The sequence below is a fragment of the Limanda limanda genome, chromosome 21, assembly GCF_963576545.1.
Source record: "Limanda limanda chromosome 21, fLimLim1.1, whole genome shotgun sequence".
NCBI classification, from domain to species: domain Eukaryota; kingdom Metazoa; phylum Chordata; class Actinopteri; order Pleuronectiformes; family Pleuronectidae; genus Limanda; species Limanda limanda.
Genome location: NC_083656.1, coordinates 9,689,861 through 9,711,411, shown reverse-complemented (window position 1 = coordinate 9,711,411; position 21,551 = coordinate 9,689,861). Strand labels below are relative to the sequence as shown.

The 21,551-nt window shown below is 44.3% G+C and overlaps 1 protein-coding gene across 1 annotated transcript in view; it reads left to right on the top strand.

Annotated features, from left to right (window-relative positions):
- Window positions 1-909: 909 nt before the first annotated feature.
- The window catches only part of LOC133027787 (C-terminal-binding protein 2), a 94,690-nt gene continuing 74,048 nt past the window's right edge, over window positions 910-21,551 (top strand). Inside the window, exon 1 of the mRNA XM_061094908.1 lies at window positions 910-1,046. The gene's annotated coding sequence lies outside the window, so the exon portion shown is untranslated. The remainder of the gene's footprint in view (window positions 1,047-21,551) is intronic.

Sequence of the window (21,551 nt, the reverse complement as noted above, 5' to 3'; positions counted from 1 at the left end):
CGCAGCCACACGTCTTTCAGGAAACAATGTCTCACACGCTTTGAGTAATCCACAGACCTAGCTGTCAACATTGGCAGCGGAGCTTTGATTAAAAAGGCACAAAGTTTCCCATTCACTATAAGATTTGAGGATTATGCAGCGTAAGAGGGGAGATTTGGGAACGTTTCCCGGGAAGACGTCGTTATTTTCTTTTTCTGACATCCTCCAATGTTGCGAACGACAAAAAATGAAAGTGCAATCGCTTCTGTTGCTATAGCGTAAAGACGGATTACTATTATTAAAGCTTATTGGCACATGGAATGAGGTTAAGTCCGAAAAATATTGCGTGGTCTGGGGGAATTTGTTTCTTTCAGAAGATTTCCTCTGATAAATAATGATAAAATGACTGAAACAAAGATTTTCCATTTGACCACATCATATTTTACTAAGCATGTGAACAGAAGGTGTGTGTGTGTGTGTTTGAGAAGTGGAGGAGGAGGAGGAGGGGCGTGATTCTTCTTCTTCTTGGTTTATGTCATTGGTTTAAACGACCCAAGACCCCGCCTTGATAAAGAAGAGGGGGGGGAAGAGAGTTAGACTCAGTGTGAGTACAGCCAAAGACAGGGGGGGAGAAAAAGAGAGAGAGAGAGAGAGAGAGAGAGAGAGAGAGAGAGAGAGAGAGAGGGAGGGAGAGAAAAAATAAAGCAGCGGAACAGTTGGACAGACACCTCCTCGGCGCCTCGGTCGCAATTTGCGTAAAAACCAGGACGCGCATGAACACATAGTGATCCTCCGCGTCCCGGTGGGTCACCACTCGGTCGTTTCTTTACAGAATAAAAAGAAAGAAAAGAAGGAGAAGAAGAAGAAGGAGGAGAAGGAGGAGGAGGAGAAGGAGGAGGAGGAGGAGACGTGTTCGCGGCGCGCGGAGGATTAACAAGGTGGAATCACAGTCTGCCCCGGAGCGGAGGAGGATGCTTCCGCCGACCTGTGCGTAAAAGAAGAAGAAGAAGAAGTCGGGTCTGTTTCTTCTCAACTTGACGCGACCGGAGCCTCCATTCATCCTCCAGGTAAGAGCCGCATCACCGAGCACGGTGTAGTTCAGCTGGTGACCGTGACGAGCTGCTGCTGTTCCCCCAGCTATGTGTTACCCCCCCCCCCCGGTCCGCATACAAGAGCTCTCGCCTTGACCATGTGTGTGTCCACCTCACTGCGTCATGGAGATGGGAGAGGGGGGGGTGCACGGACGGAGGGGGGCGTTATCTCGGTCAACGTAAGATACAAACCTGGTACTAAGTGTCAAATATAGCCCCCCCCCCTGCCCCCCTCCAGCGCTGCCCTCACCTTTACATCACCAGGGTTATTCTTCTGCTCGGACTTGTGTGTTGGTTGAAAAGGAAATAGGAAGTGCATTGTTATTTATATTTTTTGTATTATTGTTGTGTGTGCATATGTGTGTATGAGAGGCCATTTGTTCAGTATTCACCTTTGACCCGAGTTTGGGGACATTTTGGGAACGATGTCATCATGTGTAATCTCCAGAATCAGAATCAGAATCCGAATTCTTTTCATTGCCAAGTATATTTGCACGTACAGGATATTGCCTTGGTGTGGTTGGTGCACATAAATAACAATCAGACATTAAACAACAATATATATAAAACAATATAAAACAAAACAAAATATTCAGTGAGAGAGTTATGGGCACGTACAGTAGAGTGCTAAGGTGCAGAGATTTTCTCTAATCTTAAAAGAAAAAAGAAATGATCACAGGACAAGTCCTCACTCTGGAGCACATCTGCTGTCCAAGCTGCAGCACACTGGCCACTGACCCTTTGCGTCCAGCGCCATTTTTCATCGTAGGACACCAAGAGTCTACGATAACTTTTCCCCCCAATCCCATTGGTCCCCACCTGGATGGAGTGTGGAGTGAACAGGATCTTGCAGGTGCTCGAATCCGGCTCAGTGCCACAGAGTTAGGAGCTTGTTAACAGAAGAGCTCCCCCCCCCCAGGCCTCTTGTTCTCAAGCGAGTGACATGCAAGTGAAACTGACCCTACTGCTCTTCCTTGTGTTTTCTTGGGATGCCCCCATCGTGACCCCCCCCCCCCCCCCAAAGCTCCAGGGTGTCACTTTAAAAAATACCCCTGAAGGGAAATAACAGACAGTTTTTTGGAGTCACGCTTCGATCAATCAAACACACTTTATTTGTCTAGTATGTTTTTATACAGGTTACTGACTGATTAGCCACGATATTTGTCTAGTATGTTTTTATACAGGTTACTGACTGATTAGCCACGAATAAAACACAACAATAAATATGCTGACAATTAAATATTATAAAATTGATTTCAAATTTGTTTTTTAAAGTGCATGAAATCAAATCAATAAACTCAATTAAATGGAATACAAACACGTTCAAATAACATTAATAAGTCCAGACCAAGGTCCGAACCAAGGCTCATGTTTGTTATATCGTTTGTGTTTCATGCATCGCTTTGGTTTCACATTGCAGTTAAGGGGGCGGAGTAAAGACTTCTACATGACACGTGTACTTCCTGTCGTCAGCACCTACGTAGGCTGTGTCTCCTACTTGGCTTCAATTAGTTCGTAGACGGGCGAGCGTCTGACGTTGGCACGTTGTCAATCCAATTACGAACTTTTTTGGAATATAGTGCATAGAAAAAAGTAGTCTATCCGTTTCAATGGAGAACGCGAATGAACCAGTTCACTTTGTTAATTTTTGGTCCACCTTTATACTGTTATGCTTTTACAAATGTTCTGTCTTTCAAACATATCGTCGGAGGCAAAGACTACAAGCAACCTTCAAAAAACAATTATTTTTCTTCTTCTATTGTTTAATGCTGTCTCAACTTCCTGCAGTTGGTCCAAACTATCCCCAAAAAAAGTGTTTTCACTCTTCCATAAACCCAACCATGGTTCAGTTTGATGCGGAAAGAGACCACCTTGTTTTGGTTTGACAAAGTTCTGGTCAGCTGGTCCTGACATTTGACTTTTCTTGAGTTGGACTAAACTGAAAAGTCAGAATGTTAGGACCAAACAAGGGAGATGTGAAATCCCCCATAGATGGAATAAAATAATGTCCATAAAACACACAAAACAAGGAAAGTGAGTCTGGAAAGCGCATCATCGTATGTTTACAGTCGCCGCTGTGTGCTGACACTGTCTGAATGAGCTGCTAATTGCCTCGTGTCAACTTGTTAATTACACACGCTAAAGTATTCTTACACATTATTGGGCTAATTAATTTACTGATTACCGAGGAAAACATGACAACAGGAGGACACATGTTGGATTAATGAAGAACTAGAGTCTATTTTTCTCTCGTTTACTAAGATCATTTCTGTACTCATGGTAAAACAGATTAAGAAAGTGAATGTTGTTTGAATAAATGTGAGAATTTTTAACCTTGAATTTTATTATTATTATTATTTTTTTATACAAGTTAGTCAAAATCTAGCAAAGTTAAAAACATGATGATTTATGTGATGCCTGAGAGCTGAACAGGTGATGACCTCGGTAAAGCAGCTCTTTGTCTGTCTTATGGCCGATCATGTGTCTGTATTAATGAGGCTTGTGTGTGTGTGTGTGTGTGTGTGTGTGTGTGTGTGTGTGTGTGTGTGTGCGTGTGCGTGTGCGTGTGCGTGTGCGTGTGCGTGTGCGTGTGCGTGTGTGACTGCAGGAATATAAGGCCACTACAGATGTGCTGTTGGCCAGTGTTAAGGAAGCGTTTAAGATGCTGGGCAGCTTGGCACAACAGAGCTCCCTTGTCGGAAAGCTCCATTAAATCTGCTCCGGTCACAAGCGCGGCAGGAAAGTGGCCATAACACTGAGCTCTGTTCTTTCTCCTCACATGCCAGGTACGTTCACAATCACTACTGGACCGCGGTGGATTTTTTTCTCTTCCTCCAGGCAGTCAAGTGTTTGTTCATAATCAACAAACTTGACATCCATAAGTTAAGATGGCACCGTTTTTCTCCCCCTTCCATTTTTTCCCCGCTTACCTTCCCTCCCCAATTCCGAGGCAGTGTTATAATTTAGAATGGGCACTGCTGTGTTTCCAGGGAGGAAATGGAACAGACTCAGTTAGCCGACCCCGTGAAGAGCCTGCCCTCTGCCATCCTCTCCCGTGTTGCCGAGCAGCACCCTATCACTCAAGGCAATTGAATGTCTCTGAGGGGACCTCTGTTAGCCCCGTGCAATATTTATTACCATCCATCATCCCGAGACGCTCACTCTCAGGGTGAATAACAGTGGCCGCTAAGTTCCGTGTTAAAAAGTTCCCCCCTTTCGCCAGTGACCATTAGGAGGGATTTATGGGAGCAGCTTCCCGGGAAGTGCTGGGGAAGAGTGGGGGGATGTTTCAGTCGCTGCTTGTACCTGCTGGGCTGTGGTGCCAAATATGTCATGGAAGAAATTCCTACTGGTGCTGTGTTGGAGAGCTACCTGGACTTTTTCGTCTCTTCTTCTTTTTCCTCTCAACAAGTGTAATCGCTCAAAACGGATCGAAATAAATCAATTGTAGAAGTCTTTAAATTTTGGTGTGGATCTGCATCAGAGGCCCGATCCAGGATTTTACTTAAACAATGTGAGATGGAACATTTAGATGGGGACATTTCAATATTTTTCAAGGTTTTCCCAGGGAATATAGGATCTTAATGAAAATAGTTTGTTTAAAAACTAATGAACAAATTTCCATGAAATTGTGTGTAGGTGTGGGGCTAAACCAAAGTCAGTATCTATACATTTTCAGGTCGATCCGGAGGAGCGGGAGGTTCCAGGAATATGACTTTGACTTTCATTAACTTGTTGGTAGAGGTTGTTAGCCTCGGCGGAGCTATGCGCTCTCTGGGTGTTGAATTATATGTTAGCAGGATTATGGAAAAACTACTAATGATTTCCACCCAACACATCACATTCTGGCGCGGGTGCAGATTAAGACATCGTTATCAGAACACATCCTTTTTCTTTTATGTTTGTACAATAACTAATAAGAACAAACTTGTTCAGTCTTGGCGGAGGTATTCGCCATTCTACTTGATCAAATACATATTTATCCACCACAGCTGCCAAATGTTAGCTTTTTCTGACCTCTTAAATTTGCTGTTTTTGAAACATTAAAAATTGTATAATTGTAGTACATTTGTCCATTCAATAGATAATAAAACTAATAAATAGTTAATTCTATCTGAAGAAGCAGAAAGTGTTGTGCAGCATTTTAATAATGTTACAATAATGTAACGCATGTTTACTTTATACGTCATGGTTATACCATTTAATTCCAATATTTACAGCGTTATGAAGTCAATAGAGAAAGCAAATATCTCCATCTTCCGTGCAGTTCCTTTCTTTGTAGCAAGTTTCTTTTCTTGTGGCAGAGATAATGATCTAATATTCACCACGGTCTTTATAAAGCATCAACTAATGTATGCACACAGGGCTGCGGAGCTGGTAAATCCTGCCTCAGCATCCTTTGAATGAAAGCAAGCGCATGTTGTGTGAAAATTAGTGTTTCTCTGTGTGCTCACTACCTCTCTATAAAGTCTTTGATCCTGGAGAGACGAGATTGACTCTTATTTATTTTTTTTCCTCTGTTGAGATTGTTTGTTTGTCAGAGTTGAAAACAATGTGGATGAACCTGACAGCGAGCGGAGCTGCGGGGACGGGGCGGCACTGTAAATGAATTCCTCACTGCGCTTCCTTTTAGGTCAATTTGAATATGTGTTTTTAATTGGTCTCTGAAGGGCTGAGACTTCTCTTTTTCTGCTTTTCCTCAAAAGTATCTGCGTGATGTGACTGTGTTGCGCTAAGGAGCCCCGGAGCCACGGTGTTCATTTGAAGCCGGGCGAACACGCTCATTATCTCCAACCAAAGGCAAGATTGATTTAGCTGAAAGCCACGGTAATATTTTTTGAAAAAGAAAAAAAAAACACGGGAGAGGTAGCGCTGTAAACTGATCAAGACGGTAATCCTGGCTGTGAAACTGCTCCTGGTCAAAGAGAAGAAGTTGAAAACAGAGCTCCGCAGTGGAAACGGCTCGGTATCTCCCGCTACTCACAGCGACTACAGGCGTCATCATCAGTCAGCCGCAGCTCCTCTCTCACGGCTTCAAACCTCCTCCAACCTTTAGAGACGGTATATTGGAGAGATATCTCAAAAGAAACATTTTGCTTGTCATTCCCATTTCTTTGCTTCTCTGTTTTTCTCCGGAGGCATTGTGCGTCTTTGTTTTTCAGCTCATGGAGTGAGCACAGTGTGTCAGTGTGTGTGTGTGTGTGTGTGTTTCCCCCCTGTCATCGCTTACTCCGCCATCGCTATAATGTCATCGACAGTGGCAGCGATTGTGTTTTGTGGAGCTGCACGGGGGTAAAGGATAATTGGAGCTGCCGATGTCTTTTTCATGGTAACGGGGGGGAAGAAGTGGAACCCCGAGCCAGTTGCTTTTCTCTGCACCGTACAAAGGGACCAGATCCAGAGATAGGGCCCCGGCATAAGAGATCTACAGTATTCCCCAACACAAACAGATGTATTTTACTCCGACTGACACTAGTGGAGCGGAACCTCTCTGTGGTGTCAGTTTTGGCTCGCGGATAGGAAGTTTTCTGTCGTTCCAGGACTGGATGTAATAGTCGCTCTGTGCGTTTGGGTCGTACCACTTTCGAGATCGCGGCGACCGTGTAATGTAGTGCGACGTCTTTCAGCCGCGTGAAAGGTCACGTAAGGCTTGTACTTCAACCCCTGCAGGCGATTTCAGGCGGCCCCGTTAGCACGAAGGAGTGATGTCGTCGGGCAGAGGAGCGGCGCAGCAATTTGACTTATTAATTATTTTTCGTACAACTTAATACTCTTTCATTTAATGCATATTAATTGATGTGCTCCTGAATACACACTCTCGTAATCCACCAAGGATTTCTCAAAGGCAAGCACAAAAGGCCTTTATTATCTTAAAGAGTAAGTGGTCTTTGGGGACGTAAAGTGCCCCTGCTCAATTGTGTATTACATTATGAAACAGACATAAGTGAAATGAAATTACAACGTATCATCGGCCCGGTGAAGAATCCTTTTGAATAATTGCCTCGGCAGAGCCATTGTTGTAATGTCAGGCTGGTTCTTTTGGATGTGGTGGTGGTGGTGGTGGTGGGGGGGGGGGTTTACGAAGTCCTCATGCGAGGCAGTAAAAGGCAGTTTCAAGGTTAAACTGTGTGAAGGCCAAATGTTTGGGGAGGGTGGATTAATTTCATGTCCCATAATGTGATTTGCAATATCTCCTCCTCTCCTGCCCTTGGTTGCTTTGGAGATGTGTGAGCCTGATGAGAGCTGAGGGCAGGGGGTGGGGGGGTTGGTACCGTAACTACCACCTGCATGTATAAGTGTTTACAGGCCTACTAAATGGAATTATGGGAGATGATGCATGCTTACATATTCCCCATCATTCCCGGACCCTGCCTCATTACTGAATACAAATTCGGTGGTTATCCTTGCGGAGAGCGGTTGAGAAAATTAGCTTTCTCTCATACATCCCGGCATACACGGGAAACAGGGACATACATGAATACATGCAAGCGCACATCCGGGAGGGGGGGGTTCCAGGGAAAATCAGCGTGCATCATTAATTGCAGGCTACCGAGGAGGGAGAAGGACCACCGCTGTAGCAGCAGAGAGATCCACTCCACACTTTATCACACAGTAGCTGCAGCTCATCCTCGCGTATCTGTACATCAGCCCGGTTAATGAAGCTGTTGCCTTGTCACCGATTCCTGGCAAATTCCGTGCAATATGTGCACATCTCATACGCCACCATTAACATAGATACATTTGAAGGAGCACACGGGGGGAACCCGACGGTGTGTGTAATACGAGGAAGTGATAAAATCAGTGATTGAGGTCACAGGGAGTAAGTAGGTGGGTTGTAGGCTTTTCGTGGAGGGGGGGGTGGTATCACCGGTGGAAGTGTTTATTCACCACTGTGCCTGCTAGGGTTTTTCCGCAAACCTCATTCCTCATATGCCACAACATCGGTACCAATGGAACACGCAACTCAGATATATACGGAAATTATCAACAATGTACAAATCCTCCTTAGGTTACCCACGAAATCCAGAGAGTTGCATGGATTTTCTATTGGTTTGTAATATCCGAGGATGGAATTGGAGAACATCATGTGGTGCATGAACCTTTGATAAAGTTCAGTCACGCTGCTCACAGTAAATTCCAGCAGCCAAAAGTCTTCTCAGTCCGACCTTCTCAGTCCAAAAAAAAAAAGAACTATCTAAATTCAGCTGATGTGGGTGTAAATGTTCTTACCCAGACGTGTTTCTATTTCTCAACATTACTATATGGTCTTGTGACTTTAACCGTAGCCAATCACATCCCAAGTAAATTCCCCTTCCCCCCCCCCTTTTGTCTCCGATTTGGTACGGCCACTTCCCTCATACTGCCACTGTTGTTTCGGCCATGTGCGACTCAGAGCCATGTGACGGCTGTGTCTTTTCACCTGACGTGGAGGGAGGGGGGTGCTGAGGCTCATGCAACCGCTCCCCCACCCCCCCTCACCCTCACCCTCAGGATAACAGCACCCGCTGTGCAGGAGGAGCAAAGACACGACTCCCTTTTGTTTGAGGTTTTTTGAAATTTGCAAAAATATTGAGGAATGTGCAACCAACTGCAGACAGGAATCACACCCGGGTCTTCATCTAGCACTGAACCAGGGTTGACAACACTGTGTTGTTTCAAGTGTTCAGTGACAGCAGGCTTATATCATAATTGATTGACATGTAATATATTTAAAAAAATCTAATTTAGCACACAGCTCACACGTAGAAAAAAATGTGTATTTTGCTAAAATTATCTAATGCAAAATGGACCGTCTGAGGCGGAGAAAATACACTTTTTCAGAAAATCTAAAAGATGCCCTAAAGCTTTTACTGTTCCTCTTGAGTGAGTGGGTTTGGCCACTGTGAGCTGTATCATATGTGTTAGTAAAACTTACACAAGCAGTTGTGAGGATTCCCACTCTGCGACGGCTTCACTGGTCCGTTCCCGGTTGGGTTGTTGGTCGAGTAAACGTAAGCAAGCGTTTGGTTGCTCTTAAATTAGCATTCCACTTTAACTGTATATATTACCGTTGTCAGAGTAGTGAGTAAAATGGAGGGGATGAATTTACCTCCTCCCGTCTTTATTTACATGCCCTCTCTGTTTCACAGTGGCTGCTTTAATACTCCGGTGAAATCTCATCTAGTTTCCCTGCGAGACGAGCAAGGAGAGAAACGCATACAAATGTGGTTCCAGGTGTCCACTGCAACATGTCTCAGGATTTTAAAACCTCTCCCAGGACATTTGTTGTGCACATGTTTTTTCCTTTGGCTGTGCTGCACTCACTGCTTTACCGTCTGATACTCCTCTCACTGAATTCCCACTTTGGCCAACGTTTCAAGCTTATTCAGTACAGCAACTGTGAAACACCACAAGGCTCAATCTTTCATTTACGTCATCAGCATGATTATGGAGTGAGAATGAAAATTTCTAAAGGTTTAAGAAGTTTCAATGTTGTTGCAAGTAGGATTGTTTGGCAAAAAAATCGTGTTCCTATACTTTTATGACAATGCATTGCAACAATATCCTTTATTAAAGCAAGCCCTCTTACCAGGTACCTTACAGCATTGGATTAATTTGCGGTCTACCTCCAGGAACTTAACGGCAAAATGTAAGACCAATGATTCCTTTCCTTGGCCTGATGACGAGGTAAAGCAGCTCTTTCAAACTAAACGGTAGCGAGCGGCCTTTCCAAAGGTCACCATTGGTTGTAACAGTAAATGTGATGGTGTAATTATAGTTTAAGTGTGATAAAAATAAGAGGTATTGGTGTGGATCTAGCATTAGATGTAGAGCAAAATTACTAAGAATACAGAGTTATATACAACCCTGCAGGTGTGAACATTCTCCACATGCTGTCTTTGGATTTAAAGGATGTCTGACTTGATATCTTGGTTGGTATTGTATCTTCTACCTGTACGCTACAGCAACACCAATAGGCATGTAGTGCTATTGTCTGCCTGCTCTCACTCGCTCTGATCCTTTTTTGTTGTTGCTTCTCTCCTCTTCTGCGAGTACAAAACCTCCATCGCTCCTCCACCCGAGTGAAGGTCTCATTGCTTATGTAATGTCCCTAAACATTTGTGCAGCATTAGGGGAAGTCAGGCATGCCAAAGCTGTGCAAATCGTCCCTCTGTGCACCCCCGTTGCGGTGGGACAGATGGCAAACCTCGTTCCCAGTCTTGTAAACTGCCTATGACAGGAGAGATGGCACATACACAGTTGAACTAGGGCAGTGCTAACTAAGGCTTTACAGACAGGGGTGGACACAGTTGCATGCATACCCCAGTATCAGTGAGATGCTTATTATCAAAAACATACAGCATTTCAGTTTCCTGCTATATAGTTATTTACACAGCAGTGTTTATTGATTGCAGAGTTTTTTGAGGGAAATGCACTGTTGCGTTCCAGGTTCTAGCTCACCGAGAACAAAAGCTCTCAGATTCCAGCATTAGATCATCCATCACAATGTTAAAGAAGGTGACCTGGAGTTGTTTTCTAATTTACTCGTTAATCACCGGCCACAACAGAGTGTCGGGCACTTTCACTTTGTTCCCCCTTAACAACTCTCCGGGCAGAGTCCATTACCGAGTAAACACTCAGTGAAACACAGAAGAAATGAATGAAGATGCCCGGCGCAGAAACCCCAGAGGTGAGATCAAATGGCGGCGCCCGGTGATGATGAGGGATGTTTATGGCTGGCACTCTATTAAGAGGAGCCTCTTCCCTGCTGGCGCATAATGAACATCTACCTTGTGAAATGGTTGTTCTGAAGCTTTTTCCTCGCACTGAATTACCGGTCATTTACATCAAAATGTGCCCTAATTGCTCTCGGCGGCCATTGACGGAGGGAATGAGTTTTCGGGTAACTTGGCAAGGTGACTGGCTTATGGAAACATTAGCCATGTTGATTTGAATAAATCTCCACCGCCATATCCCCCCCTTTGTATGTTAATGAAAGCCAGTTCTGTCCTTGGAGGACGATATTATCAGGCCTGAACTCTTCCTCATTTCTGTGTGTACACGGTTACTCCTCCTCCAGATGTCCCCCCGCTGCAGGAGGGTTGTGAGGCACATGCGAGCGGCTTACCGCCAAACCACACTCGCACACAAACACACAAACAGCCCGGACCACCTCTGGGAGGGGCACTTCAGCTGACCTGTTACGAAAGAAGACCGCATGGGCTGTCGAGCAATTGTGTGTTGTTTCTACCAGGAGGAGAGTGAAGTATTGCTGAGGAGAAGGGCAGAGTGTGTGCTGGGGGAGAACGGAGAGAGAGGGAGAGGGATAGAGAGAGAGAGGAGAATGTTTTTTGGAAACCACAATGTACCATCTGCACACTGCGGGGTGTGCGAGCGACACTGGACTACCGCTGTGAGGAACTATTGCATTGTTATTAAATGGCTGTTGCCTCACTGGCAGCCATATTAAAGCCTCAGATCCTGTGCCTGATGCAAGGCAACGAAGAAGAGAAAAGAAGGGGGGGGTGGCGGGTTGGGGGGCGACTAAAAAAAGCCCCAGAACCAGTCTGGCCTTCTGGACACGCTGACACACAATGTGCAGCTGCGATGGCACAGATTAGAGGATGGCAGCGCGAACTTCTTAAAAAAAAAACAAAAAAAAACGACAGACAGAAGAGAAGCTCTCTTTTTTCCCTCCCCTCTACACTCCCTCCCTCCCTGCACCCACCCACCCACCACATCTATTTGCAAAGCGTCTTATGCAAGGTGCAGCGAGCGGACGGCACTCAGGAGCCGTGTCTTAACGAATACAGATTTCAGCAGCTCAGTTCACAGCAGGTCTCGTTGTAGAGGTCAGATTTTTCTCTTCTTTCCTCTCACTTCCATTTGATCTCAGACTCATTTTGTCCCTCAAACACATTATCTGCAAAAAATAATTTAATTTTGCACTCGCGAGACAGAACGGGTCCCTGCTGTCATGGCTGAGGAGTGCGGATCCGCTCGCGCCACAGCGGCGTGTTGACTTATTGACGCTCGGCGCACAGGGAGCTAGTAGCAGACAGTGCATGAAATGCCAGTGAAGAGTCGGAGCTGATTAGCTCCTCTCGCTCTCCCTCATCTCACTCCCGCACCGGCCGGGCAGTAAAACGACTCTTGAGATTGCACGCACTCCGCTAACAGTTTCTCGTTAACTTTCTTCGTGCCAGAGGTTTAAAATTGTGTTAAATCTTAAAATGCAGAGTCACTGAATTGTTGCCGCTGACCTAAGCCAGGCTTTGTGCACAGCTTCCCTCTGTTTTTTTGGACGAAACATTCACAATATGTTACAACAAGGTACCAAATATAACCTTTGGTAAGTATGCTTGTGTACAATTATAATTATTGTAAATTATAAGGGTAATGTGTAGAAATCTAGTGTTGATGTGGATCTATTTGCAGAAGAAAGCTGTCATAGTGAGTCGTACACAATTAATATTAATGCATTGATGAACATCAGACCAACTCCTGCAGGTTTAGGAGTCAAATGGTGGCAGAACAGGTTCTACAGCATGTTCAGGCAGTTTTTTGGGTAGATTGAATAAGGGATCAGTCAGTTATGGACGGATCACTGTCTTTACCAGACCTGTAAAAACTAGAATGACACCCATACCACTGCCTAGTCCCATCAGTCCATCTACACTTGGACATCAGAATCAGAATCAGATTTCTTTTGTTTTTCAGGTATGTTTGCACATACAGGAAATTGCCTTGGTGTCATTGGTGCACTGAACATAAAACAACAATATAAAAAACAACAATATATAAGAAATAGAATAAAATAAAATGGTAAAATGGGGGGCTGGGATGCAGAGTCAGTGTGATGCAGGGGGCTTGTTTGTGAGCCCCACTGCCACAGGGAAAAAACTGTTCAGATGGCGAGAGGTTTTAGTCCTGGCGAGAGGTTTTAGTATCAGTTCCCTGAATATATAAGATGCATCCCTGGGAAAAAAATGTTAAAGAAAGAGATGAAAACTTGCAGATCTATGCCAACATTTAATTGGTTATTTATTGGCGGATGGCCCATCCTTCCACCAACTTTCATGGGAATCTCTTCAGTGGTTTTTGGGTAATCCTGTTGACACGCAAACGGACGGGGTGAAAACACAACTTCCTTGGCGGAGGTAAAAAACAAACTCATGTGTGAATGCTGAGCAGTTCTTCTTAAAATCTGGAGTCGAGTGAGACTGTTACATCAGTAGCTCGGTGAGTCCTCCCCCCCCACTCCATCAAACTGTGAGGAGCGAATGGCGAACGCCCATAAATCCTGCATCTGATCCCCGAACAACTCTGTGTTTGCCTGACAGAAGTTTCCGAGGGCCCGATTTCTTGGAGGCTGCCATCCTCAGCCTGACGAAACCTGACATTTGGAAAGGTGTGTGAGGAAGGATTTGTTTGTGACAGCTTCAAATTACAGTGGCACAGAGGCAGCGGGAGAACCAGGAAGGATGGAGGGATTGTGGGAGAAAATGGCTCCTGCTTATTTAAATGTCACTTCAACGAGGTGAATACGTAAGCTCTTTTCTTTTTTTCTTTTTTTTCGAGCATTACATGTGCATTCCTCACAATGGAAAAACATTTCATGCCATCTTTTATTCTGTGCGTGTCTCTCCCCGTCTTTCTGTTTGGCTCAGCCGGCTCTATTGGCAGCAGGCTTTAAGCCTTGTGAAGCTCTGCCAGCATCTCGACAGTAACCACAAACCATTTAGTTGTTTGTTTTGTGTAGGTAGTGACTGAAGGGGCCAATCACTCGGGTCCTATTTGGATTTGTGGTTTCTGCTGAACCAGAGTCCAATATTTGCTTTTCGGTCCTTCTGCAAATGGCTGCAAAACTGAGAGAAAAAAAAACATAGAATAGCATGAATCAGTTTTTCCTTTGGATCAAGAGGTTTGCTGCAGGGTCCGTCTTTATTGATGGAAAGAGTCATTAATACAATTTTAATTTATTGAATTTGTATTTGCAACGTAGCATTTGTGGTATGGTACAACCAAATGTTCAAAAAGCGACTGTGACACCTGATTACGCCTTAGTGATGGTGGACCGCGAGAGTCAACCACAGAATTGCACATCAGTAGTTTGCTGATATGTGTTGTTTTGATGAAAGTTTGTTTTGAAGTTGGCCTGTTTCAGCAACTCCCCAATAGCAACTGACCTAATCTCTCATATTTGCCAACGTCTACATGTTTACTGGCATTTGGTGAGCGGGGAGCAGCAAGGCAGAAAAATGACTGACGCGCGCCGCAATATATTCGGACAGATTTCTCTCACGGAACAACAGTTCTTTTTGTTTTTTAATTAACAAAGGCTGGTATTTCCTGTCAGCACTCGATATACTTAGGACTGAAGCGAGGAGCTCAGGCTGTCACTGACCTTTTTAAACAAAGATGAGAAGACCAAAATACACGGTGTCCCTCGGTGATGATAGTCAAATGTCACTCAAACTGCAGAAAGACTGCAGACAGACTCTCAGTCTGAGGTGCCAACAATAGTAAAGGAGGAGGAGGGGAAGGAAGAGGAGGAGGTGTGTAGCCCTCCATCTCCTTTTCCCTGACAAATAGCTGATGACAGTGTTGGATTAAGTTCTCACAAGTCATGCCAGTTGTTCAAATCAGATGACAAGTACCTCCATGTCTCTGTGTCTTAAATCCTCTTCAGACTCATGCAGTCTAATATAAAACTGGAATATTCATCACGCAGACGCTGGCAGCAAATGTCAATACATTACGTGACTTAAGCGACGCCTGAGCTTGACAACCGCTTTCCTGAAAGGTATTTGCCCTTTTGCCTACTTGTTCGTTTCTTCCTTCCACTGCCATGACACATTTTATTGAAGAGCCTGTGTTGCGAGTGCACCACGAGGACCCGGGGCTACACGATGCCAGGCTGCCTCTAAACTTCACAGGCCCCACTGGGCCACACGGAGATGTTTAAACTCTGCTACTGCAAACAGCGCATCTATTTTAACAGAGGCATTTCCCATAATTAAACAAATGCATAGGAGAGTATGCCGGGGTGGCTCCCCTGATTAATGGAGCAATTACATAATCCATTACACTGAATTATGAATGTGTTAATGATGAGCTCATGTTGGGTAATGATTCCTGTAGTTTGCTTGTGTAAAATATGAAAAGCGATGCAGAGTTGTGTGTGTGTGTGTGTGTGTGTGTGTGTGTGTGTGTGTGTGTGTGTGTGTGTGTGTGTGTGTGTGTGTGTGTGTGTGTGTGTGTGTGTGTGTGTGTGTGTGTGTGTGTGTGTGTGTGTGTGTGTGTGTGTGTGTGTGTGTGTGTGTGTGTGTGTTTGCAGATGTTCTCTAATCACTCGGAGGTGATGCTGAGGGGGAGAAAGAAATGTGTGTCTTCCTACGGAGAGTGGCGGCTCCACCATTATGGCTCATTGCATCCTGTTGTAGAGAGAACGTCTCCCACTGAGGCTGGATGTTGTAGATTTAAGTCCATACAAATACGAATGCGCTTTTTATGCATTAATCATCAAGGCCAAAAACCCTGACTGGCTGTTCAGCAGTTGTTTCTTGTTCATTAGTTAAAAATGTTGTGGAGCAGATTTCTCGCTCCTAACGTCTGAACAATCTTGGATAACTCAGGAGACCAATCATTTGTTTTGGAATAAACATCAGCTTGTTTCTAAAGCTGTAATCAGTCAAGGAACTCTGGAAAATGATCAGAACATCGGGTCCAGACATTTCCTTAGAGTTTGTCTCATATGTGAAGAACACAGCAGGAGATTATCTGGGCCAGAAGCGTTCTCAACATGAGGAATATGTCCGGGACATTCAGGAGGCAGTCTGGCATTTTTCCAAACTTCTAAGTAGGGGGCTGGCAGCAAAAAGTTCTGGAAAAATGTTTCAGCGCAGGAATTTCTGGAAAATGTCTGGACTTCGCCGCATGTCTGAAAGCAGCTTAAGCAAATGATGATTAGAATTGATTGAAGTGTAATATGTCAAATCAAAAGTTCCTTACGTTAACGTTTGTTTGTGAGCTTTCAAAACATTCAGCCCTAATTTGTGGAAAATATGAGTTTTCGGAATATACTGAGCATATGAAGTGATAGAGGAGAAGTGGGTTATGGTGCAGAAGTGCTTCAAGATGTATCTGGAAAAAGAAGATGCCTAGAATACCTGAAGTACGCTGTATTCTGTGTTCAGTGCTGTTCATGTAATGTCTATACGCTCATTGCTTGTGCCTTGTGCCGCTTAACCCAGAATTTTGTGTGTTGTTTGAGTATTGCTGTGGAGTTTGTGGGCTTTCTAACATTTACACATATGTACAACACAACGATGTGGAAGATTTAAGAACGAGCACTTGTGTTATCTTATATCCTCACTTCTTGTTTTCCGCTGCCGCCTGAATCATATACTGTCCTTTTTTTATAATTCTTTATGGAGTGAGACAGATGGCGGCTGCTGAGGTCACCCAACACCTCAGACTTTATTACCACCTGTCTAGAAGTACACAGTCGTATACCCAGTTTATCGTGTTGGATTTGAAGAAAAAATGCTAATAAAAACCCATATCTACTGTATATTGTGTGAATTACTGAATGTTTACATGGCTTCTCTGGGGAATAAGAATTAATTGGAAAAACAAGTTTTAATTGGGCTTGTGTTTACAAAATGTTGTCTTCATGCCCTAGTTACACGTACAAGAATAAATGGTTTTCTCAGGAGATTTTTTTTTTACTTTAAGTACATTATATCATATAATGTACACCAAAGTGCCCGAGCAGGGATGATTGGCATCCATTATTTTTGAGCCTGCAGTGTCTTTTAGTTTTTTTTCTTCCCCCCTAAGCTCGCTGCAGATGTGTCTGCATTAGATCTGGTTCATTTGAAGTTCAGCGCGTGAGACTATTTTCCGAGGTAAACAAACCAGCCAGAATCCTAACATCCAGCTGAGGACACTTATCTGTTTGTCTCTGATAGAAAATTGTCTTCTTCCCAAAGTGTGAAATCTCTCTCTGTGCTTTCTCAAGGTAACCGAGTTTGTCAGCCTCCGGGAGACGGGTGTGCTGTTTGCTGGTGGAAGGACAAAACTAAAAAAATATCACTTCAGCACTTAAAAGCTGGGTGAATTCATTTTGTCAGCGCTTATGGGAAAGTGAAACATGAAAAAATTGTTGAATAAAGCGGTGAAAATTTGTAACTAGTGTGACTCCTCTGCAGGAAGAGCCCCCTGTTTATTACACTCTGGTCAGATTTGGAATGAGGGAATACTATTTTGTGATGAGTTGTGTTGTGTGTTTGTGTGTGTTTGTGTATGAGTGTGTGTGAGTCCATCCAATCATCTGTTAGTTTTTTTCTTACTTTCTTTTTGAGCGTTATTTTGTACCACCCAAATATGCATTTAATCACCAAATATAAATTTTATGTTAATTTTAATACAAGGCTCACTGCGGGCTTTTGCAATGGTATTTTAATTTAGTCTAAATTAAATGCCATCACATTAAATAAAAAATACAGCGAGCTCAAGGTTAAATGTTAAGTCAGAGAGATATTAACAGGAATCTCATTCCACCTTCTTATGAGCACATTTATAAAAATGTGCTTCACTCTGACAGTGCAGGGCAAAAAGGATAAAATTATCTCTTTGTCCCTAAATGTGTAATTTTACTGCAAACTTCCGACATTATGAATTTTAAAACAGTTCTTCCGCTGAGGTGAAAAGGACAAGAAGCTTTCCCCCCCTCTTTTTGCACCCCCGACGCAAAATGTCTCACGCCAGTCATATCGTGTTTTGATCAAGAGTCATTACTGAGCATTTCCACAACAGAGTCGTACGTTTGAGACCCTGAAAGCCATCACTTCAACAGATACTTAAAGCTTCCTCCTGTGCCTGGAAGAGGTTTTATGTGTAGTGACGTCCCTCCTTGTTCTTTCAGTCGCCTGCAGCTCTGTGCTCTGGTCTCTACAGTGGGCCTCCGGGCCCCGGGCCACCACCTCGGCCTTGTTCTGCTCCGCTGGCTGCGTTTGCCCTGTTGTGAAATATGATCAGGCAGCTCCATCAGGGCCTGGAACCGGGCGCCGGTGGAAGACCGACTGGCCCGATCCCTGTAGCTGCACCACCCAGGAGTTGATCTCCAGGGATTGGTCAGACAGAGGGGAGCGTCTGATTGACTCTTTGTGCGACTGCTGGGAACGCGGCCACGCTGCCTTGTTTACCAGGTTCCTGCTCAAGCTTACACTCATTGTACATTGAACAGATTTGATGAGTTGGTGGATAATACAAAAGCCAATGCAGCCAATTAGAATGCTTCCATTCATCGTTATTTCACTCACTTTTAGTTATTTATCATCTGAGAGTCACTGAAACTGTCACTGTCATGGGGACATGCCAAAGGGATTCATTCACTTCAACTTCCCAATTCATCCCACAATGAATCCCTCTTCAGGTTACTTTTTGCAGGCTTTAAGTTTATTCTCTGCAGTTTACTTGGATGGTTTCAATGGGATAGGTTAGATTTGTTTTTTTGTTGGTATAAATGCGAGGCTCTGTTCATAAAGGTCAGCTTGGTGGCCTCCTGCAACGATAAGGACAGATACAAAAGGATCTATGAGTGAGGCCCGGGCCAACTTGGCATTCTGTTTATCGGAGTGAGACGAGACGACCTGTAGAGATAGCAGCCGTCAGCGCATCGCAGTCGACCGGAGGACCGAAATGCACAGATGAGATCTTCAGTCAAAGGTTGTGAGCCTGGGCTTGGGTACAGTGGATGGTGTGAGCAGTGTGTTGGAGACAGCTGCTTCATGGTAACACAATAAACAACTGTCTGCTCTGTAATTAACCTGAGGAGGCCCCAGATCCGGCAACCCCATTAACCTGTGCCTAAGAGGCGGCCGGTGTCCTCTGGCTCCCGTGACCATATCACCTCTCATCCTCTCTATTCTCACAGAGAGCTACAGTGGCAGCAAGAGAAACAGTTACACCTGCATTTTATACTCGATTTACCTGAATTATACTCGTACATAAATTACTTTTGAGTAATTCCTTTTCAATTACTATTAGTGCTGAATTAGTAAAATGATTAGTGCATTGACACAAATTGATTATCAGTAATTTAGTTAATTGTTTGCGTTAATTCTCATTTATTAAGCAGGAATCCCACACATGGTAGGTCTAGCTCCTAGAATATTTCATTTCCTCCACCAAGGAGGTTATGTTTTCATCTGCGTTTGTTAGTTAGCTAGCAGGATTACGCAAGAACCACAGGTAGTATCACATTGTAATTTTGGTGTGGTTCTGGTTAAGAGGGCGGGGCCAGGATTTTTTGCTTACTTTATTTAGCATTGCTATTCTCAACATTTTCGTTTTCTCCAAGAAGACGAGTATCTGTCTGAGTGTGTGCAAGTTGATGCAGATCCAATTTAAAAAATGTGGATTAAATTTAAACGGTGATTGTGGCAATACCTTTGAGTCTAAGACTCTTGATAAGAAGTGAAAAAGGTATTTGAATATCTCATTCTTGGCTCTGTAAAGTCACAAGAAAGAGTTTTCAAAATGTTACAACATTGACTAAACGAGAGAGCAGTTAATTCCAGCACAGAGCGGCAGCTGCACACGTGCAATTCGCTTCATTGCTTCGAACTTGAGGTGGAACAAAAGTCACGTTGGTCTCGTCAGGTGAGGACGTGTACGTTCACCCTCACGCCCCACCTCCTCTCATCCTGCTGAAATTTAGCTGACTTCTTCTTGTTTAGTCAGCTTCACATTCACTGTATATTTCACCACATCAGCAGAATGCAGCGCTGGGAAAAAAAGAAAAAAACACAGCACCCAGGGGACTCTGTAGGTGTGTGTGTGTGTGTGTGAGTGGAAGAGAGAGAGAGATAAAGGAAGAGACTGCAAAGCTCATCTCCAGTTGGACTCGCCTGTATGTGTGTCATCTCCTGAGTGCAACAGAAGCTTGGCCCACTTCTGCCTGACCGACTAGACTCCACGGCTCATCTTGGCTCTGTCCTATTGTCCCTTTGTGTTGAGTTTGCTCGCTCTCTCTCTCTCTCTCTCTCTCTCTCTCTCTCTCTCTCTCTCTCTCTCTCTCTCTCTCTCTCTCTCTCTCTCTCTTTCTGTCTCTCTCTCTCTCTCTCTCTTTCTCTCTCTCTCTCTCTCTCTCTCTCTCTCTCTCTCTCTCTCTCTCTCTCTCTCTCTCTCTCTCTCTCTCTCTCTCTCTCCCTGTGTGGTTTCTAGTCCCTTCGTCAACTTCAGGGACAGAACGACCGAAAGGTGTAGTAGCGTCCCAGGTGAATCGGGCGGAAGGTGTTGGCATCGCATCCACCACCTACGATGATGAATCAGGCAGGACCACCCAGCACACATGCAGCTCGTATCCACAGCAGAGCATGCACACATACACATCTAGGTCAGGGAGTGAAAAGGGGAAAGAAAGAGGAACCTTTAGCCCACATCATGGCAGCTCTGTTTTGACAGGCTGCCGGGGCCCTGAGACCTGTGCTGTAGAGTAGACGATAGGATCTCCCCATCTCATTTATAACTAAAACACAAGTCGCAGATGATGCATTAAACCTGACGTGGAGCAAAGTTGTCAAACCTCTCAGCTTTTGTTTTTCGGCTGCGTTCACACTCACTGCAACAGCCTTGTAAAGTTGAGAGGATACGTGCTGCCAATCTAAATCTCATAGACGTGGATATGAAGACGGGTGGAAACCAGCCTCTGATTACACGTCAACGTTAAATCTGTAATACGTAACTTTTCATATGTTAATGTGGATTATTTCAATGGTATTTTTGTCTCAGACTCATTGAACAGCCTGGCAGCAGTGCAGGAATATTCCCTTCTAAAGTTTTCACCTGTTTTCAGTCTCTATGCACTCCTGAGGGAAAGGTGTGGCTCTTTCACTGCTAAATGCTCGACAGTTCTCACCAGCGAGTCACTAACTGTGTCTGTCTGCTGTTTGGTGCTGAGGAAGTAGTGCACAGTGTGTGTTTTTTTTGTGTGTGTGTTTTTTGCTGAAAACAGCAGCTTGCTTGCCGCAGCAGAAAACGGTGCTTTGAGAGCAGTCAGAGCGAAGTAACACAGTAAAGTTGCAGAGCCGAACAACGAGAGCTGTAAAAGCCGAGGGGAGCTGCAAATTTCTCTCCGCAGGTTCATCGCTATATTGTCACTGTATTTTCACATCGTCACATCGCTATTATAGAATCAACGATTATAGCTGCTTCAAAACTTCGGTAAAAGAAGTGAGAATCTAGCATTGAGTCGTCTAAAGACTTAATTGCTTCTCTTTTATCCTGTGACACCTCAGTTAGGATTAGTTAGGTTCCTAATTCTAAGACGATGCACGTACAGAAAGTACCTCCAGTGCAGCGTGAGGGAGAATCTGCATTGATACAACCATTTAGGCTGTTTCAGTCACTGCCAGTCACACACAACATTACAAAATAAAAGACACTATCCACACTTACCTCTGTCAGTTTCCAGTTTTGGTTCATAACGGG